A 19193-nucleotide genomic window follows, 5' to 3' on the forward strand; every position below is an offset into this window, starting at 1 on the left:
TTTGACGTGACGTCACCAAGAAGTTGCCGCGTTTCTGTAACTCTGAGACAGGTGAATCTAGGAGATTTCAGGTGTTTTCCCCTGGCACTACTGGGTCCATAAAAACCCGGTTCTCCACAGATTCCCTTGTATAATTAAAACCCATGGGTGTCAGTAATAAGTGGTGCAGTTTATAAATGTTCCCACATTAAATGCCCCTCGTAGTGTGAGTAAAAAGCAGCACACATATATTCTGTACTTTAAAAACTTCTCGAAGTGTGCGTAAACATCCATGTACTTTACAGATTTACAGATCGATAGGTACCCTTTATAATATAGTGAAAAGCAGTGCTTTGTACACAGATGTCTTCTTTTGTAAACACCCCTCATTGTGTTTTCCTCTGTAAATGTTCCTGGTAGTGTAATACACAGCGGTGCACTGCACACAGCTTTCCTCCTGTCACTGCCCCTCATAGTATCGGTAAAAGCAGTGCAGTACTGACAGATTCTCTCTGTAAAGGCACCTCAAAGTGTCAGTAAACTGCAGTGCAGAGTCTACAGATCTACTCTTTTGTATCCACCCCTCATTCTGCTGTAAAATAGATTTCCTCCTGTGGTCCTAACACTGCTTCTAGTGCAGTGCCCAGACTTCCTCTGCTGTAAACGCCCCTCGTGATGTAGTAAAGAACGAAGCAAGTGCACAGGTCATCTCTTCTGAAAATACCACACTTCGAAGCATACCAAAGAGTTGCGTCGGGCTTGAGCCACACAATGAAGCGCAAGAGCAATGCAACTCTTAAGTTAGATTTATCAAGACACGCAAGCCCGCCTTGCACGGCCATATGTGGCGTCCTATGCACTTAGGGGCATATCAAAGAGTTGCGTCGGCCTTGAGCCGCACAATGAAGTGCAAGAGCGACGCAACTCTTAAGTTAGATTTATCAAGACACGCAAGCCCGCCTTGCATGGCCATATGTGGCGTCCTATGCACTTAGGGGCATATCAAAGAGTTGCGTCGGCCTTGAGCCGTACAATGTGTTGTATTATAACAGCGATTGAGTTGAGCGTTAGCGAAAGACATCGAATTCTGTCTGTTATCTTGACATTTAGGTGGCATCCATTTTGTATGTATAGCGGCCATTTTGTCTGCCACATATTGCCTCGTGGTGGCCACGTGCGTTGTCCTACCTCTCTGCTCATGACCTCTTGATTCTGCCCAGCAACAGCCTAATAATAGCATCTCTGTGTTTGCCGCTGACCGTTAGGGTCCACATCTGTTAAATGTTAGCCCTAGAGTGGAATGTGTTAGCCGAGACCCCTGATTGATAACTCCTCCCACATATTGGTTCTGCTTCTCGATATTGCCTTGTATGGACATAAAATGTGCTCTTGTGCGTTGTACCGCCTCTTTTTGAGCCCCTGTGCGGGTATAAATAGGCCATGTGGCCAGTAGCCCTTTGTGCTACTTCTCATAGTGCCGAAGGGTACTGTCTGAACTTTAGCACCATCTCATGAGGTGTAATAAACTCTGTGTTTGCAATTCCAGTTTCCGTGCCAACTTTTCCTTTGGGTCTAAGGACTTCGTGCGCAGAAGGGCGAACCCCTAGCACTAGCGGGCCAGGCTGAGGCCTGTACGACAAATTGGCGCCCAACGTGGGGCTCATCGGCGACTCGGATGCCCGAAGGATTGGTCGTGACGAAGGTTCGGAACTTCGCTGAGGTCGCGATCGCTACCAGATGAGACCCTGTCTTGGTATCCGAAGTGTTCTTACTGCTTTCTGATCCGACCATCCGGGTGGCGCCGGTCCTCGACTGAGACCTCTTCTGCTGGTCAGCCGTGCAGTGACCGTTTGGTCGAATTTTGAACTTGGCAGTTGGAATCTGGACAGCCTACGACTGGTAAGAGTCGCTTGCGGCACTTGCCGCCTGTAGTAGGTTCTGGCAATCAGAGGCTCCTGTTTGGCAAGGCAGTTTTAGGAACGCTTGCCCCGAGCATTGTGTTTGGATTTTGGATAGACTTGTCTACTTTGATTTTGGATTTGATTTTGATTGTGATTTGGTATATATGTGTTGCAACTCATATAGGCAGGCGAATGCACGGAGTTTTCTCCGCCCTTTGTTCTTTGTATAGCGCGTTGTGCTAAGAAAGTACCTTAAGCGCTCTTTTATATATGATAGTGTATATTTTGCACTATCTCTGAAGCAATGCCTGTTTGTCGCGCACTTCGAAAGATGTGCTGCTTGTTTGGTGGCGCCAGTTTACGACTTGAGGAATCGCAGCCGGCTCCCCCCGAGGGGACTCCTAATCGAGATATGTATGTGAAGTTTGGTCCTTCTGCCATAATGTACAGCGCATTGTGGCACAAGTACACTAAAAAGGATCCTGAGTTACGTTGGCCATTGTATGGGTCGTTTGATGCACGAAAGGTTGAATATGTGGAACTATGTTTGTTTGAGCGAAAATCTAGACGTGATATGTTTGAGTGTTTGCGAATGTGGGAGAAAGAAGTGCGACAGCAGGAGAAGCGTGAGCAAGCGTTGATTGAGAAAGAGCAACGAAAGACTGTGTATGAGAAAGCGCTGGAATTACGTAAAAAGGAAGCGAAAGAAATCCAGGAATGAGAGGACAAAGAGCGTAGGTTACAGATATCTGGCCAATATCCAGTCCGACAGCCTCTCTATCCTGTCCTTAATAAACCACAAGATGATTTTTTATTATTAGATCGACCTCCGCCTCCGTACCCCGCTCCGACTGCCCCGGCCAGGAGTGATGAAGACTCCGACTCAGAACGGCAGAAAGCGCGGGACCCTCGATCCCGATTGCCTGCGGACCGAGCGGCGGAAATCAGACAAGCTGCTCGTAAAGCATTGCGTAGCACAGATTCTGCTGCCGATCTTTTAGCTAAAATACAGAGCTGGACAGAGAAAGAGCAGCTCTACTTCACTGCAGCACTTGCTGATGAAATTGTTGAATTATATCGGAAATATTCCGATGTTTTAGAACCTACTGATATTGCAACTGATCATAAGCAAACAAGTGATGGTCTTTTTGTTTTTTCCCAGGCACCCGATTTCATTAGACGGCTGGTTAAATTGCGGGATGAGGCGAAGCAACTGAGGGACCAGAGAAAGGCTGCGGATGTCGCTCCACAGACTGGCTCGTCCGGAGTGGCACAAAGCCCTATCTTCGTGACAGATAGGATGATACCGGTTGTCATGAAACCCATGCGGGAAGCCGCTCCTTTGTATGTTCCTCCTAAAGGGGCGGGTGATAATGATGATAAAACATCTACTGATGCGAAGGGTTATTTTATTTATAATTGGGTTTACACTCCCTGGAATAGAGCGGATGTGATGGCGCTTAAGAATGCGTTACCTGACCCACCTAAAAATCCAGCCGCCTTTTATGAAGAAGTCGAGGGTGCTTTAAATTCTTGTGTTATGACTTTATGTGATATAGATCTGTTTTTTGGTCTTATTTTACCCCCAGATATGTGGAGGACCGTCCGTAAAATTGATGATCGCGCTGTTTTTGGAGCTGAATGGAAAGAAATAGAGCGCATAGATACGGAAAGAGAGCCCGCCCAAAAACCACATAGGCTGATACTAGATCTTCCTGCAGCCATTTTGACTAAACTTAAAACGATTATTCCCCCCAAAAAGATTGATTGGACTGTTTTAGCATTGTGTAAACAAAAATTAGACGAATCAGTTTCCGATTTCTTTACTCGTTTCGAGGAAAGCTTCCATGATTTTAGTGGTCAGTCTCTTACTGACGATACTGGCAGACACTTGTTCGTAGATAAGTATGTTTCAAACTTGTTGCCTAGTATAGCGAGTCGATTAAAAGCTAGCGAGAGTTCTTGGACTACGTCCTCTCCGGCCTCTGTGTTGACGATGGCTCAGTATTATGAGCGCCAGGAGACTGAGGCGAAGGGGACGGAGGACAAGAAGTCGAAAGACTTAAAGACGAAGGTCATGTTAGCCCAGGTATATGGCCCGCCTGTTAGAAATCACGGTAGGGGCTCTGATAGGAGTTACGATAGCAATAGACGAACAACTTCAAATGCTTCCTTAGGTTACATGGATCTAGCTCCGAATCAATGTGCATATTGCAAACAGATCGGTCACTGGGCACGAGATTGTTTGGCGCTCCGAGCCCAGCGGGAGGCTCGGGGACGAGGCCAAGGAGGGCCTAGCTCGAGTTACTCAGCGTCACGTGGTACTGCAAATGATCGTCCCAGGTCTAATGCAGATCCCCGTACACAACAAAGACAGAATACCTTTGATCGCCGAGGCCAGTGTCAGGTGTCTGATTATGTCCCTTCTAATTTGTACGATTCTGCTCATGCAAAGGATTGCGTAGGATGGGGTAAGGAATCAGTTGAAGTTCCGGTAGATCAGACGGGTCCTTATGTTACAGCACATGTTATGGGCTCTACTGATCGGTTTCTGGTTGATACAGGAGCTACACGTAGCGCTTTGTCTAAACAATTGGTTCCGAGGGCTCCCCTGTCTGGCACAACTATTACTTCAATAGGTTTCGATGGAACGCCTTCCCTTAGCCCACTGTCTCAACCCCTTTTGTTTTCTGTTGATAAATTTGATGCTCCATGTCCGTTTTTGCTCTCTCCGAGAACTCCGGACAATATTTTTGGACTTGACATGTTAAAGCACTTCAGAGCCACAATACGATGTTTTCCTGAAGGGGTGCGGGTTATTCTCAATGATAATTACATTGCATCTGATCGAATGTGTTTACTCCACGAAGATACTGCGCTAGCATCTCTTCCTGCATCCCTGTGGGCTACTTCGGACACTGATGTGGGTCAGATGGTTATCCCTCCGATCCAGATTAGTGTTAAGGAGGGAGCCGTGTTGCCACGTTTGCCACAGTATCGAATCTCACAGGAGGGGGAGGAGGCACTCATACGAATTGTACATGATCTGATACGGGTTGGGGTTGTTGAGGAGGTTTCACACAATGTTTGTAACAGTCCTATCCTTCCGATTTTGAAGAAAGATTCTGACACACGCATTTATAGGTTCATTATTGATTTGAGGGAAGTAAATAAGATCGTGATACCACAGTACGCTGTAGTCTCAGACATTACAACACTGCTTACCCTAGTCCCTCCGACTGCTACCACCTTTACGGTAATCGATTTGAAGAACGCTTTCTTCTCGATCCCTATTCACTCTGATAGCCGATATTTGTTCGGTTTCACTTTGAATAATCGATTGTATCGATTCTGTAGAGTTCCCCAAGGCTACACTGAAAGTCCGAGCATTTACAGTCAGGCGTTGAAAAGGGAACTTGACTCCTTTGAATTGGTCGATGGTGTGGCTCTCATCCAATATATCGATGACATCCTGTTGGCGGCCGACACCCCGGAACAATGTGAAAAATGTACGTTGTCACTGCTTTCTTTTCTTGCTTTGCATCATCATAAGGTTTCTCGGAAGAAGCTGCAATATTGTAGACCAAAGGTTACCTACTTAGGTCACCTTTTGTCTAAGGAGGGCCGTGCACTGACATCAGATCGTATACAAGCCATTTTAGATACACCAGTTCCTACCACACAAAAGGGAGTACGTGCATTTCTGGGTCTTACCTCTTTTTGTAGACAGTGGATTTTGGGATTTTCACACATTGTTAAACCTTTGTTAGCACTTTTGACAAAAGATACCCCCATGCCCCTCCCATGGACAGATGAATGTGCAAATGCTTTTCAGCAGTTACGACAAGCCCTTTGTTCAGCACCAGTGTTAGGTACACCAGACTACAGAAAGGCTTTTACACTTTATGTGCATGAGAAAGATGGATGTGCATTATCAGTATTGGTTCAGTTACACGGCGATAAGCAGCGCCTGTGTGCATACTTCTCTGCAGTTCTTGACCCTGTTGCTAGAGCATTACCTGGATGCTTTCGTTCAGTTGCAGCAACAGCGGTATTAATCCGACAGAGTGAGGGAATAGTTTTGTCACACAAGCTGTTAGTGCTAGTACCACATGCTGTCGATGCTCTTTTGAATCAGACCAAGACGCAGCACTTGACTAGTGCTCGCCTTACAGGATACGAACTGACCCTGTTAGCTCCTCACATTACATTGAAGAGGTGTGCAACTTTAAACCCAGCCACCTTGTTACCATATCCGGTGACTCAATCCCAGTCCACCTTGTTACCATATCCGGTGACTCAATCCCAGTCACATGATTTTGGCCTACTCTGGAAGGAAAGGGGTTTTCTTACGTCTCATGGAACGCAAATAATGCATGGAGATCTAGTGCACAATCTCTTGACCGCACTGACTTTACCGAAAAAGATTGCTATAGTGAAGTGCAGTGCCCACAAGAAAGTTACAGATAAGATTGGTCCGGGAAATGCTTCTGTAGATCGTATAGCACGTGAAACTGCCATGCAGAGAGAGACCACTTCTATGTATGTGGTAAAGTCGCAAGCTGAAAGATGGTATGATGTTAGGCAGGAAGTGCGAGAGATACAGAAGATAGCTTCTGATAAGGAACGTGAGCAATGGTCCAAAGAAGGAGAGTTAGATGATGAAGGTTGTTGGAGAAACAAGCAGATGGACCGATGGAAATTGCCCATAGCCTTTGTGCAGCCCATGGTTCAAATGGCACATGGTGTGGCGCATGTTGGAGCATTGGCAATGACGAAAATGCTCATGCAAGTTTGGGACCATCCTGAGATTGCCAACACAGCCAAAAGAATAGTGCAATCTTACTTGATTTGCCTGCAATACAATCCGGGAAAGGGGACGCGAGCTCCATCTGGAGGGTTTGTTACACCGACTGCACCATTTGAAGTCCTGCAAATGGACTACATTCAGCTTGAGCGATGTAATAACCTGAAGTATGTCCTAGTGGTGGTTTGTGCTTTCAGCAAGTGGATTGAGGCATACCCAACAAAGGATAATACAGCTATTACTACTGCCAAGGTGCTACTGAAGGAGTTCTTCCCGAGGTACAATGTTTGCAGACTTTTATGGAGTGATAACGGACCTCATTTTATTGGGGAAGTTATTAAGTACGTCCTGAAAGGATTAGGCATCCAGCAAAGGTTTCATGCTGTGTTCCATCCACAATCTGCAGGGTTGGTGGAAAGGTATAATGGCACTCTCAAACTCAAAATTGCGAAGATACAAGCCTCCACGAAGTTAACTTGGCCAGATGCTCTGCCTTTGGCGTTATTGTCTATCAGATCGGTACCCCATTCTCGAACAGGTCTTACCCCATACGAGGTAGTGTTTGGGCGACCAATGAGTATTTGGGGAGTTCCGAAGCCAAGATCTGTGTATGATGTTCCTTGTGTTTTAATGAGTGACTATTTGGCACAATTAACTGACAGCTTGGTTTCTATTCATCAACAGGTTCGAGAAGCGCTCCCGGATAAATCCCAAGGTGAGGGCCATGGTCTCCGTCCTGGGGATCTAGTGATGGTGAAGTCCTTTGAAAGGTCGAACAGCCTGGAACCGAGGTGGCGTGGCCCAGAGCAAGTTCTCCTGGCAACAAGGACAGCAGTCAGGACGACCAACAGACGTAACTGGGTCCATAGTACCCATTGTCGCAAGGTATCCTCGACCTTGGTGGATCCTGCTGTCCTGACTGATCACCGAGAAATCTTAGCTACGGAAAAAGGCCCTGCTGTATCACCTGGTGAATCTGCGGAGTTCTTCCCGGACCAGACAACTTCTGGAGCAGCTGGTTATAATCTGAGATCGAGGAAGAAGATTTGAAGGTTTTTGTTGCGAACTGGTTGAGCAACCGCTCTGGGTAGTTAACGGAGTGCCGATATGACAAGGGAGGGGGATCAGCCCGGCGTAGTGTAGTGACACCTGTCTTGATCTGTGGCGAAGCAATCAACGGCTACCCAGGGTAAAGAGCTCATTGACTATTTTTATTTTTGTTTTTTTTTAGTTTGAAGAGGACTTTGAGACTATGGACATTACAAAGAAAAAGATTTTAGGAATGTCAAGTGTTTTCATTGTATTGTTAATTATTGCGGTAGTAGCATGGTTAATAGAAGTAACGAGCCCTGCTCGAAAGGTGTTTATGGTCCCTACTACTCCAGTTCCGGAAGAGCATCAGCATTTTTCTCTTCCCTATCATGAACATAAGCATCGAGAGTCTTATTTGAACAATACCTTTGTCCAGATGCTGCACCATACTCATGATGCTACTAACACTACGAACTGCTGGATTTGTGGCATGCTTCCAGCACATCAAAAGAGAGGTGGAACACCATTTATTCCACTTCCGTTTTCGCATAATGGTTCTTGTCGAGCTTGTTATACTCTTCTCTTTTCGAACAGGAAACCTACTGTAGGTGGACTTCTTTTCCGTTTAAATCGAGAGTGTTATCAAGACGAACATGGTTATCCTCAGGCGAATGGAACTATATGGGAATGGGAAGAATACCGACCGGACAATGCTTCTACGCCCCGTGTTTTTACCCATACGAGAGACCCTACCACGAACAATGAATCTGTGATTACTGTGACATAAACCAAAGCAAACTTGTGCGTGCGAAGTGTTGGAAGAATTCCAGTGGGGACCAGTGATTGTGTTGTTGTATTAAACTTAGATGGAATAAATGATAGTACATTTTTGGCTTCACATAACACATATCTAGTATGTGGAAGCCATGGTTATCATAGACTACCTATAGGGTGGTCCGGTGTTTGTTATGTATCTTTCCTATTGCCACCTGTTTTCCTTGCACCTGCTTCTTATCATCGAGATTTTAAATTGTTTCAAAATATTTCTATGAACCGATATAAACGAACAATTCGAGTTGAAGACATTGATCAGACAGACACTAGTCTGCAACAATATGTTAATTTTAATCTAGGGTTGTTTCCGTTTGTAGGTGCTGCTCTGAATAGCAGGAAAATACGACATTTAACTAGAGTAGTGGAAGCTGTCACCAATGAAACTGCAATAGCACTTGGCAATATTACTGAAGAACTGCAAATTACTAGGATTGTAACTCTCCAAAATCGTATGGTTTTAGATGTTATGTTAGCAGATAGAGGTGGAGCTTGTAAAGTAATCGGAAGTAGTTGCTGTGTGTACATACCTGACAATTCACCTTCTGTCTATGAAGCAATTCTTAAACTTCATAAAATAGCTTCTGATATCCACGAGAAAAATGGTACTTGGACATTTGCGGGATGGTTCTGGGCTATGATTTCTGCCTAGGGTTGGAAATTATTGACTATCTTATGTATCGCTGTTGGATTTATTTTTTCCTGTTGCTTGTGTATACACTGTGGTCCGATGTTGTGTACTATGTGTATCACTGCCTGCATACCATCCAGACGAAAAGCCGTACAAGCGCAGCAATTACAGGACAAAGAGGTGGCCAATATAATGAGTATAGATATACGAGATGAATGTATAGATTATCCTAAAAGAGCTTATGTCTTTAGCTAACGCTAAAAGGGTCGTCTGTTGTATTATAACAGCCATTGAGTTGAGCGTTAGCGAAAGACATCGAATTCTGTCTGTTATCTTGACATTTAGGTGGCATCCATTTTGTATGTATAGCGGCCATTTTGTCTGCCACATATTGCCTCGTGGCGGCCACGTGCGTTGTCCTACCTCTCTGCTCATGACCTCTTGATTCTGCCCAGGAACAGCCTAATAATAGCATCTCTGTGTTTGCCGCTGACCGTTAGGGTCCACATCTGTTAAATGTTAGCCCTAGAGTGGAATGTGTTAGCCGAGACCCCTGATTGATAACTCCTCCCACATATTGGTTCTGCTTCTCGATATTGCCTTGTATGGACATAAAATGTGCTCTTGTGCGTTGTACCGCCTCTTTTTGAGCCCCTGTGCGGGTATAAATAGGCCATGTGGCCAGTAGCCCTTTGTGCTACTTCTCATAGTGCCGAAGGGTACTGTCTGAACTTTAGCACCATCTCATGAGGTGTAATAAACTCTGTGTTTGCATTTCCAGTTTCCGTGCCAACTTTTCCTTTGGGTCTAAGGACTTTGTGCGCAGAAGGGCGAACCCCTAGCACTAGCGGGCCAGGCTGAGGCCTGTACGACAAATGAAGCGCAAGAGAGACGCAACTCTTAAGTTAGATTTATCAAACAAGCAAGCCCGCCCTGCATGGCCATATGTGGCGTCCTATGCACTTAGGGGCATATCAAAGAGTTGCGTTGGCCTTGAGCCGCACAATGAAGCACAAGAGCGACGCAGCTCTTAAGTTAGATTTATCAAGACACGCAAGCCCGCCTTGCACGTCCATATGCGGCCTGATAAATCTAGAGTAACGCAACGCTTCACAAATCGCTGTTTTGCGCTACTCTACCCCAGTGACGGGTTCCAAGGGCGGAGCGAGGGCGTTCCCACGCATCGCCCCATAGATTTTGCGGCGATTCCCACATTTACCAACATTGGTAGACCTGGGAGTGCGTCAAAATGGAACGCATCCCCATGAACGGTGTAACGAGGATAAATATCTTTATTTCTCCTCGTTCCTTGCTTTCTATGTGTGCTGGATTCTGCAGCACACATGGAAAGAGGAAGAAGCCTCAGGGGATTGCTTTTGTGAAGGAAGGTGCCCCTTTCTCAACAAAAACAGTCCTGTTTACAACGCACGCACGAATGCACCATGGAGCAGGGGTGCCTGCTTTGGCGCTAGGAGCACATAGTGCGCCAGCGCAGGGAAAAACAGGAATGTGCGGCATGATTTTTTTAATAAATATGCCCCTAAGTGTAGTTGAAGGAAGTGCAGTATGGACAGATTTTTCTCAGTGAAGAGTAAAGAGCGGTGCAGCGCTCCCAGAGTTTCTCTTTTTTAAACGCCCCTCGAGCTGCTGTAAAACTTATTCCGTTTGCAGACCACAGATGGGCTCTAAACACCCTGCACAGAATAGTCAAAGGCAGAGGAGTCTGCACAGATTTCCCCTTTTATTTTAAACCCCCTCACAGTGTAATAAAAAGCAGTGCAGTGTGTGCACATCAGCTTTCCTGTTAACAGCTCTCATAGAGCAGGCAAAAGCAATGCAATGTACAGATTTTATCGGTTCACAGAGATTAGTAATATAGCAGAGCACACATTTCTCACAAGGTAGCACAAAGCAATGCCGTTTTCACTCACATCCACTTCTGTCAATCTCCCACAAAGTGTAGTACAAAGATGTGAATGTGTGCAGATTCCTCATCGTGAGGTACGATGCTTGGCAGGGATCACAGATTACTCATTATACAGTACGATGCAGGGAAGCGTGAACAGATTCTTCATAGTGCAGTACGATGCAGTGCAGTGTGCACAAATTCCACAGAGAGCAGTAACATAAAGTGCAGTGTGCAGATTTTTTACAGTCTTAAACACAAATGATAACCACAAAGACCACCAGGGCCAGAAGGAAAGCCCCCCTCTCCCAGAGGTCCCCAGATAGATGAGCCCAGCTGAGCCCCAGGGCCCCCGGATAGAAGAGCCCTTCCCAGCCCCAGGGGGGCCCCGGATAGAAGAGCCCAGCTCAGCCCCAGGGGCCCTCAGATAGAAGAGCCCACCTCAGCCCCAGGGACCCCCAGATAGAAGAGCCCAGCTCAGCCCCAGGGGCCCCCCAGGATAGAGGAGCCCAGCTCAGCCCCAGAGGCCCCCAGATAGAAGGGCCCAGCTCAGCCCGAGAGGTCCTCAGATAGAAGAGCCCAGCTCAGCCCCAGGGGCCCCCAGATAGAAGGGCCCAGCTCAGCCCGAGAGGTCCTCAGATAGAAGAGCCCAGCTCAGCCCCAGGGGCCCCCGGATAGAAGAGCCCAGCTCAGCCCCAGGGGCCATGGATAGAAGAGCCCAGCTCAGCCCCAGGGGCCCCGGATAGAAGAGCCCAGCTCAGCCCCAGGGGCCCCCAGATAGAAGAGCCCAGCTCAGCCCCAGGGGCCCCCGGATAGAAGAGCCCAGCTTAGCCGCAGGGACCCCCCGGATAGAAGAGCCCAGCTCAGCCCCAGGGGCCCCGGATAGAAGGGCCCAGCTCAGCCCCAGGGGCCCCTGGATAGAAGAGTCCAGCTCAGCCACAGGGACCCCCCAGATAGAAGAGCCCAGCTCAGCCCCAGGGGCCCCCAGATAGAAGAGCCCAGCTCAGCCCCAGGGCCCCCCGGATAGAAGAGCCCAGCTCAGCCCCAGGGACCCCCCGGACAGAAAATCCCAGCTCAGCCCAGGGTCCCGGATAGAAGGGCCCAGCTCAGCCCCAGGGGCCCCCGGATAGAAGAGCCCAGCCCTCCCCAGGGGCCCCCGGATAGAAGAGCCCAGCTCAGCCCCAGGGGCCCCGGATAGAAGAGCCCAGCTCAGCCACAGGGTCCCCGGATAGAAGAGCCCAGCTCAGCCCCAGGGGCCCCCAGATAGAAGAGCCCAGCTCAGCCCCAGGGCCCCGGATAGAAGAGCCCCGCTCAGCCCCAGGGGCCCCCAGATAGAAGAGCCCAGCTCAGCCTCAGGGGCCCCGGATAGAAGAGCCCAGCTCAGCCCCAGGGGCCCGGGATAGAAGAGCCCAGCTCAGCCCCAGGAGCCCCGGATAGAAGAGCCCAGCTCAGCCCCAGGAGCCCCGGATAGAAGAGCCCAGCTCAGCCCCAGGGGCCCCGGATAGAAGAGCCCAGCTCAGACCGGGGTCCCCAGATAGAAGAGCCCAGCTCAGCCCCAGAGGCCCCCGGATAGAAGGGCCCAGCTCAGCCCCAGAGGCCCCCCGGATAAAAGAGCCCAGCTCAGCCCCAAGGGCCCCCGGATAGAAGAGCCCAGCTCAGCCCCAGGGGCCTCTGGATAGAAGAGCCCAGCTCAGCCCCAGGAGCCCCGGATAGAAGAGCCCAGCTCAGCCCCAGGGGCCCCTGGATAGAAGGGCCCAGCTCAGCCCCAGAGGCCCCCGCATAGAAGAGCCCAGCTCAGCCCTAGGGTCCCCGGATAGAAGAGCCCAGCTCAGCCCCAGGGGCCCCAGATAGAATAGCCCAGCTCAGCACCAGGGGTCCCCCGGATAGAAGAGCTCAGCTCAGCCCCAGGGGCCCCAGATAGAAGAGCCCAGCTCAGCCCCCAGGGGCCCCGGATAGAAGAGCTCAGCTCAGCCCCCCAGGGGCCCCGGATAGAAGAGCTCAGCTCAGCCCAGGGGCCCAGGATAGAAGAGCCCAGCTCAGCCCCAAGCCCCCAGATAGAAGAGCCCAGCTCAGCCCAGGGGCCCCCAGATAGAAGAGCCCAGCTCAGCCCAGGGGCCCAGGATAGAAGAGCCCAGCTCAGCCCCCCAGGGCCCCCGGATAGAAGAACCCAGCTCAGCCCCAGGGGCCCCCAGATAGAAGAGCCCAGCTCAGCCCTAGGGTCCCCCAGATAGTAGACCCCAGCTCAGCCCCAGGAGCCCCCGGATAGAAGAGCCCAGCTCAGCCCCAGGGGCCCCGGATAGAAGAGCCCAGCTCAGCCCCAGGGGCCCCGGATAGAAGAGCCCAGCTCAGCCCCAGGGGCCCCGGATAGAATAGCCCAGCTCAGCCCCAGGGGTCCCCAGGATAGAAGAGCTCAGCTCAGCCCCAGGGGCCCCAGATAGAAGAGCCCAGCTCAGCCCCCCAGGGGCCCCGGATAGAAGAGCTCAGCTCAGCCCCCCAGGGGCCCCGGATAGAAGAGCTCAGCTCAGCCCAGGGGCCCAGGATAGAAGAGCCCAGCTCAGCCCAGGAGCCCCCAGATAGAAGAGCCCAGCTCAGCCCAGGGGCCCCCAGATAGAAGAGCCCAGCTCAGCCCAGGGACCCCGGATAGAATAGCCCAGCTCAGCCCCAGGGGTCCCCCGGATAGAAGAGCTCAGCTCAGCCCCAGGGGCCCCAGATAGAAGAGCCCAGCTCAGCCCCCCAGGGGCCCCGGATAGAAGAGCTCAGCTCAGCCCCCCAGGGGCCCCCCGGATAGAAGAGCCCAGCTCTGCCCAGGGGCCCAGGATAGAAGAGCCCAGCTCAGCCCCCCAGGTCCCCCGGATAGAAGAGCCCAGCTCAGCCCAGGGGCCCCCAGATAGAAGAGCCCAGCTCTGCCCAGGGGCCCAGGATAGAAGAGCCCAGCTCAGCCCCCCAGGTCCCCCGGATAGAAGAGCCCAGCTCAGCCCAGGGGCCCAGGATAGAAGAGCCCAGCTCAGCCCAGGGGCCCAGGATAGAAGAGCCCAGCTCAGCCCCAGGGGCCCCGGGATAGAAGAGCCCAGATCAGCCCCAGGGCCCCCGGATAGAAGAGTCCAGCTCAGCCCCAGGGGCCCCCGAATAGAAGAGTCCAGCTCAGCCCCAGGGGCCCCAGATAGAAGAGCCCAGCTCAGCCCGGCTCCTGCAGAGATTCCCTCCAGGATTATTCAGTCTATTTCTACAAACACAGCAGAAGGTGCTGACAATCTCCTACCTGAGCAGAGACCTGTGCAGACGTGTCCAGGCTCTCTCCTCCCCCTGGTGGTGTTTGGAGGGGCAGATCTGGGGTTTGAGGGGGTCTGAAGATGGAGGTAGCTGCCCCCAGACAGGGCTCCTTCCTCCTCTGCAGCACACGAGGAGAGATAGGAAATGATGTCACCGCCGCTGCTTGTGCTATCTCTGCCGCCGCTGACCCGGAAGAGGAAACTCTTCTCCCTTTCATCCAATGTGCAGCTCAGTGGTTTCATCAGCAGGCGAGGAGCGCCCTCTGGTGGCCACTGATGGAACCGCCGACTCCAGTCTGCAGGATTGAATTAGAAATGACAGCCTGAATTTCATTAAATAGATGAAAATGTGTATGCAACTCACTGCTAAAATAAATCTATACAGCGTTTTTCTAATTTCCCTGTTTCTGTGGGTAATTCTTTATATTTGTTAGGGCTGTGTATACTCCAACAGCATTTCAACGGTTTGCCCTGAATTAAGTTTTGCATTTGTCTTCATTGTTTACCACCTCACTCCCTTCAAAGTTTCACTTATAAAATAAAGAAAGATTAAGTAGATTACAGTCTCAATGACTTCATAAGACAGAACCATCAGGTCTTACTCTCACAGATTTCTCCCTCAGTGGATGGTGTCATGGCAGTGAGTGACCAGTGCCGGGTCCGAGGATGAGAGGGTATTCCATCACTAACTAATGTCAGACTCCTTCATACTGGCTCTTATTAGAGTTACCACCTCTTGGTCATGTTTTAAGATTTTGCAAAGGCCCGGATATTATTCTTCAATAAGACTTTGTGTAAAATTGTTTGTGTTATTTATTAACATGGCTTTGCTGTCTTTATTTACTTTAACTATCAGTTATGATTCATTAAGGCAGTTCTAGAACACATTGAACAAGTGATTTTTACGTATATTTGATATTTTAAGTTTGCACTGATTGAAAAAAACAATTCCAGCGTTAGGTTATTTTCCTACTTTTTGTACTGGCCGGAACATTAAAATACTGGCCATGCCACGCCTATAATATACCAGCCAGGTGGTAACCCTCTCTCCTAGCATAAGTCACTCCTCGTCCACACACCATCAATGTGCGAGTGCAGGAGGACTTCGTAGCACTGTCAGGCAAGTTGCATTTGTTGCCTCCGCAGTGACATCAGATCCGACATGCACACATCAGAGCATTCAAGTCTCACTCATCATGAGTGACACTCACACATTTAGAGATTGTGCTGAAGTCGCACTCACACCTTGCTGAATCTTATCACCGGGAGACGGGCCTAGTACTCCATATGTTACTTTGCTCGTACTGAAAACAAAACATTAAGGAAGGTCTCAGGGAGTAATTTAAAGACCAGCAAGATGTGTATCCCCTAACATATATATAAATAACACAAAACACCTTGGGTCTAGACAAATAGTGTAAAGGTGAGTAGTGGAATAGAATGAAAGTATGTCCACAGGTAAAGGTACCAGCCACCTCAGTTAGAGAGGAGAATGTTTCTTGTCAGTACCCATCATTCACATTTTGTGAGATTTCATCATTTGGAACTGACCTCCTCTGGCTCGGACAACCAGTCTTGAATAATTAACTGGAATGTCTTAAGCAGATCGAAGGACTAGAGGATAGCTGTTGACTCAACAGAGTACACCAAAAAGCCCATAGGCACAAATTCATGCTATGCTTGTACTTCCACTGTGTGCGGAGTAGCCGCTTACAACTAAAGAGGGAGACACTATTCACTTCATAGAGTTCAGCAAACCCACTGTCCTACATTTTGATATCACTACATTTTCAATATTTCACCTTGACGGCTGCACAGATTATACATTCAGTGTAAAGTTAATTTAGATGTCTGTATTAATGATTTGGATTTTACCTTTGTACTCATCATTCCTATAATTACACTAATATCTCTTCCTCTGACATTATCAAAGTCAAATGTTATGTGACATCACTTCATGTGAGGTCATCAGTAGGATAGTTTATTTCGGCTCCTAAGAATCTACATGAGCGCTGATTTGGAGTAAGGGCAGGCACACAACACCCATAGGGCTAAAAGGGCTTCAGCCTCCCCCTCTCCCCCCCCGTCATGGGTGTCAGCCCAGGCTGAGACAGCTTCCCGGGGACACAAACAGACAGTTTTTAAGCTCCTGTAGCCCGGCTGGCCTAGCGTCCATCTTATTGCCACAGCACATGAGTACTTCACAGGTCTTTAAAAGGCCATTTACTTGTCTGCGAGGTTTGTTGCTTTTCACCCCTTCTTAGAGCTCCTGCAATTCCACTCTGCCTATTGCTGGAAGAATTAGCCCCCCCGAACAATTTTGTAGCCCCCCACCCCCTCTAAATTTGGCTCTAGTTGCGCCTCTGAGTAAGGGGGAGGAGCCTGGTCTTGGCTGACAGATGAAAACATCTGGAAGCAGTGCAGGCGCTACGTGACACGTTCCTGCCAAGCTATGCTACTGGCATTCAGACCAGCAGAGTTCTGATCTCTGCAAAAAGATATGAAATGTGTGTTTCATTTTAATTGCACTTCATGTCAGTGTTGTTCAACTCTACAATGGTCACAGAGTGGTTACTCGCTTGAGTCCCTACGAGTAACTTCAGTCTCTTAACTTTCACACTGTGCTGTTTCTTCAATTAAATTGCCCTCAAAAGAGCATACAGTCTTTTCTGAGGGAGAAGTCAAACTTATGTTTCCTGGAGAAAGTGGTTAAAGGCGCTGTCTATGTTTCTGCTGATTCCTGGATTTGACTAAAGTGAGTCAAATTCTGTGCCGAGGTGGGTTCACTAAGAGAAGCCCTTCAAAATGTACATTGACGCTGTATGAATCTGGCTTTGTATATGGTATGCTTACTAGGTGGTCATTCCATGCACAGAGATCAGGGGTTCCCCAAACGTGTACAGGGCTCAATGTAAAACCCAAAGTGCTCTGTTAGTGTTAGTGCGGGCGAGCAGCCTCAGGCCTCACACAGAGGAGTGGAAGACATTTATTGCACAACATTGACCAATAATGGACACACGGCTCGATAAGGAGATCCACACCACTTTTGGAAAAACATACTTTGTTTGTATTTCATTTTAAGACCAAGATCTTCGCAAAAAGGTAAGTACGTTTTTAAATAAAAATACTTTCGCTTTTAAAAGTTGGCATTTAGAATATGTTTGAAGCAGTTCAATGTTCCCTGCGGTGAAAACAATAATGCAGTTTAACAGGTAAGTTCCACACTTACAAATCCAGTATTTGGGCCCAAAGGTCAGCAAGGAGCACGGGTTAGGTGAGTTCCAAAACTGCACCACTAGCAGCACAGGGGCGGCTGAGTGCAGAGGTCAGCAAGGAGCACAGGTTAGGTGAGTACCAAAACCGCATCGCTAGCAGCACAGGGGCGGCCAAGAGCAGAGGTCAGCAAGGAGCACGGGTTAGGTGAGTTCCAAAACTGCACCGCTAGCAGCACAGGGGCGGCTGAGTGCAGAGGTCAGAGTCAGAGTTCGGCCCAATGCTTTCAATAGAGACTGGGGGTGCCTGGAGCCACACTGCTTGCAGGTAAGTGGATCAGTTGCAGAGGCTAAGCTTTGGGGGTTTGCACAAGCACAGGGGGGGGCAAGCAGCACCAAGCATACACCACCAGGGCAGAGTGGCAGCTGGATGCTAAATCAGCGTTGGGTGCCCAATGATTTTGAATGGAGTTTGTAGCTTTTGACAAACAGGCTGCAGGCATCTCACCGGAGGTTGCAAGAGGGAGACCAACTACAGAGAGGTAAGTAGAGAGGCAGGGTCTGGTAGGGGCACAATTGGTTCAGCTCACCAAGGCGCAGGGGCTCCGGGTGCAGGGATGCCTTTCAACTTCCAAGTCTTCTTACCTGAGCCAGTCACGGTCAGGCAGAGCCTCTGGATTCAGTCTAGAGGCATCGTCATGGAGGTCAGGCGGGAGCGGTGCGGTCAGCAAACACTGGATTCGAGGTCTGAATCACTGGGGAGACTTCACTGGGCAGGTGGGCCACTCAGACTCGGGCCGTGGGCATCGGGTGCAGGGATCGCGGTTCCAGCTGGATCCGGAGCCCTTGGAGTTGTTTTCTTCTGGACAGATCCGCGGTCCATGGGCGATTGGAGTCTTTTTCAAAGGCAGCAGTCCTCCCAGGGTTTTCAGAGGTCACCAGCTGCAAAGCAGGTTGCAGGTTCGCAAAAGCTGGAGACAGGCTAGTAGGGATGGGGCCAAGACAGTCGTCGTATTCAGTCTTCTCTGCAGGGACTTCTTCTTTCTTCTTAAGTCATCGGAGATCCAATTTCCAGGACTGGTCGAGCCACCTAAATACCAAATTTAGGGGAATTTTAGGGGAGTAGCAGGTCGGGCCAATTGGCACCTTACCTGGGTTGACTACACATGAATTATGCCACCCTCCTGTGGGAGTGTGCACAGACCTAGCCCAGATTGGAGGTCTACCCATCTTCAAGATGGTGAGGACTGAAAGATGTGCTTCACCCCGCCTCCCCCACCTGAGGGGTGGATTGGCAGAGGTGGGTGTTAGAAAGGCGTCCCCGGGGGAGGCAGAAGATGTCTGACTGGCCACCCCTAGGTCCACCTCTCCGTCGAGGAGTAGCCGAGCGGTTGCTGAGAGGCCTCCTGAATGAGGGTCCTCTCCTAGGATGGTACAGCAGAGTAATCACAACACTACAGATGGACACCACACAAGAAGTTAAGTTCTCAAGCTTTTATAGGGAATAAACGGTTGCTGGTTCTTGGCAGTATGTACAAGCAGATCGAGGGATCTGGAAAGTCTCTTAAAGGGGGGTAAGGTAGCGGGACAGTCTTACTCTGGGCGGAGGAAGGGATACCCTACGC

The 19193-nt window shown here is 49.4% G+C and overlaps 1 protein-coding gene across 1 annotated transcript in view; it reads right to left on the bottom strand.

Annotated features, from left to right (window-relative positions):
* Positions 1-19193, bottom strand: part of LOC144806561 (uncharacterized) — a 171116-nt gene that overhangs the window by 35883 nt on the left and 116040 nt on the right. The window lies entirely within an intron of this gene.

Source organism: Lissotriton helveticus (genome assembly GCF_964261635.1).
Source record: "Lissotriton helveticus chromosome 1_1 unlocalized genomic scaffold, aLisHel1.1 SUPER_1_unloc_86, whole genome shotgun sequence".
Classification (NCBI taxonomy): domain Eukaryota; kingdom Metazoa; phylum Chordata; class Amphibia; order Caudata; family Salamandridae; genus Lissotriton; species Lissotriton helveticus.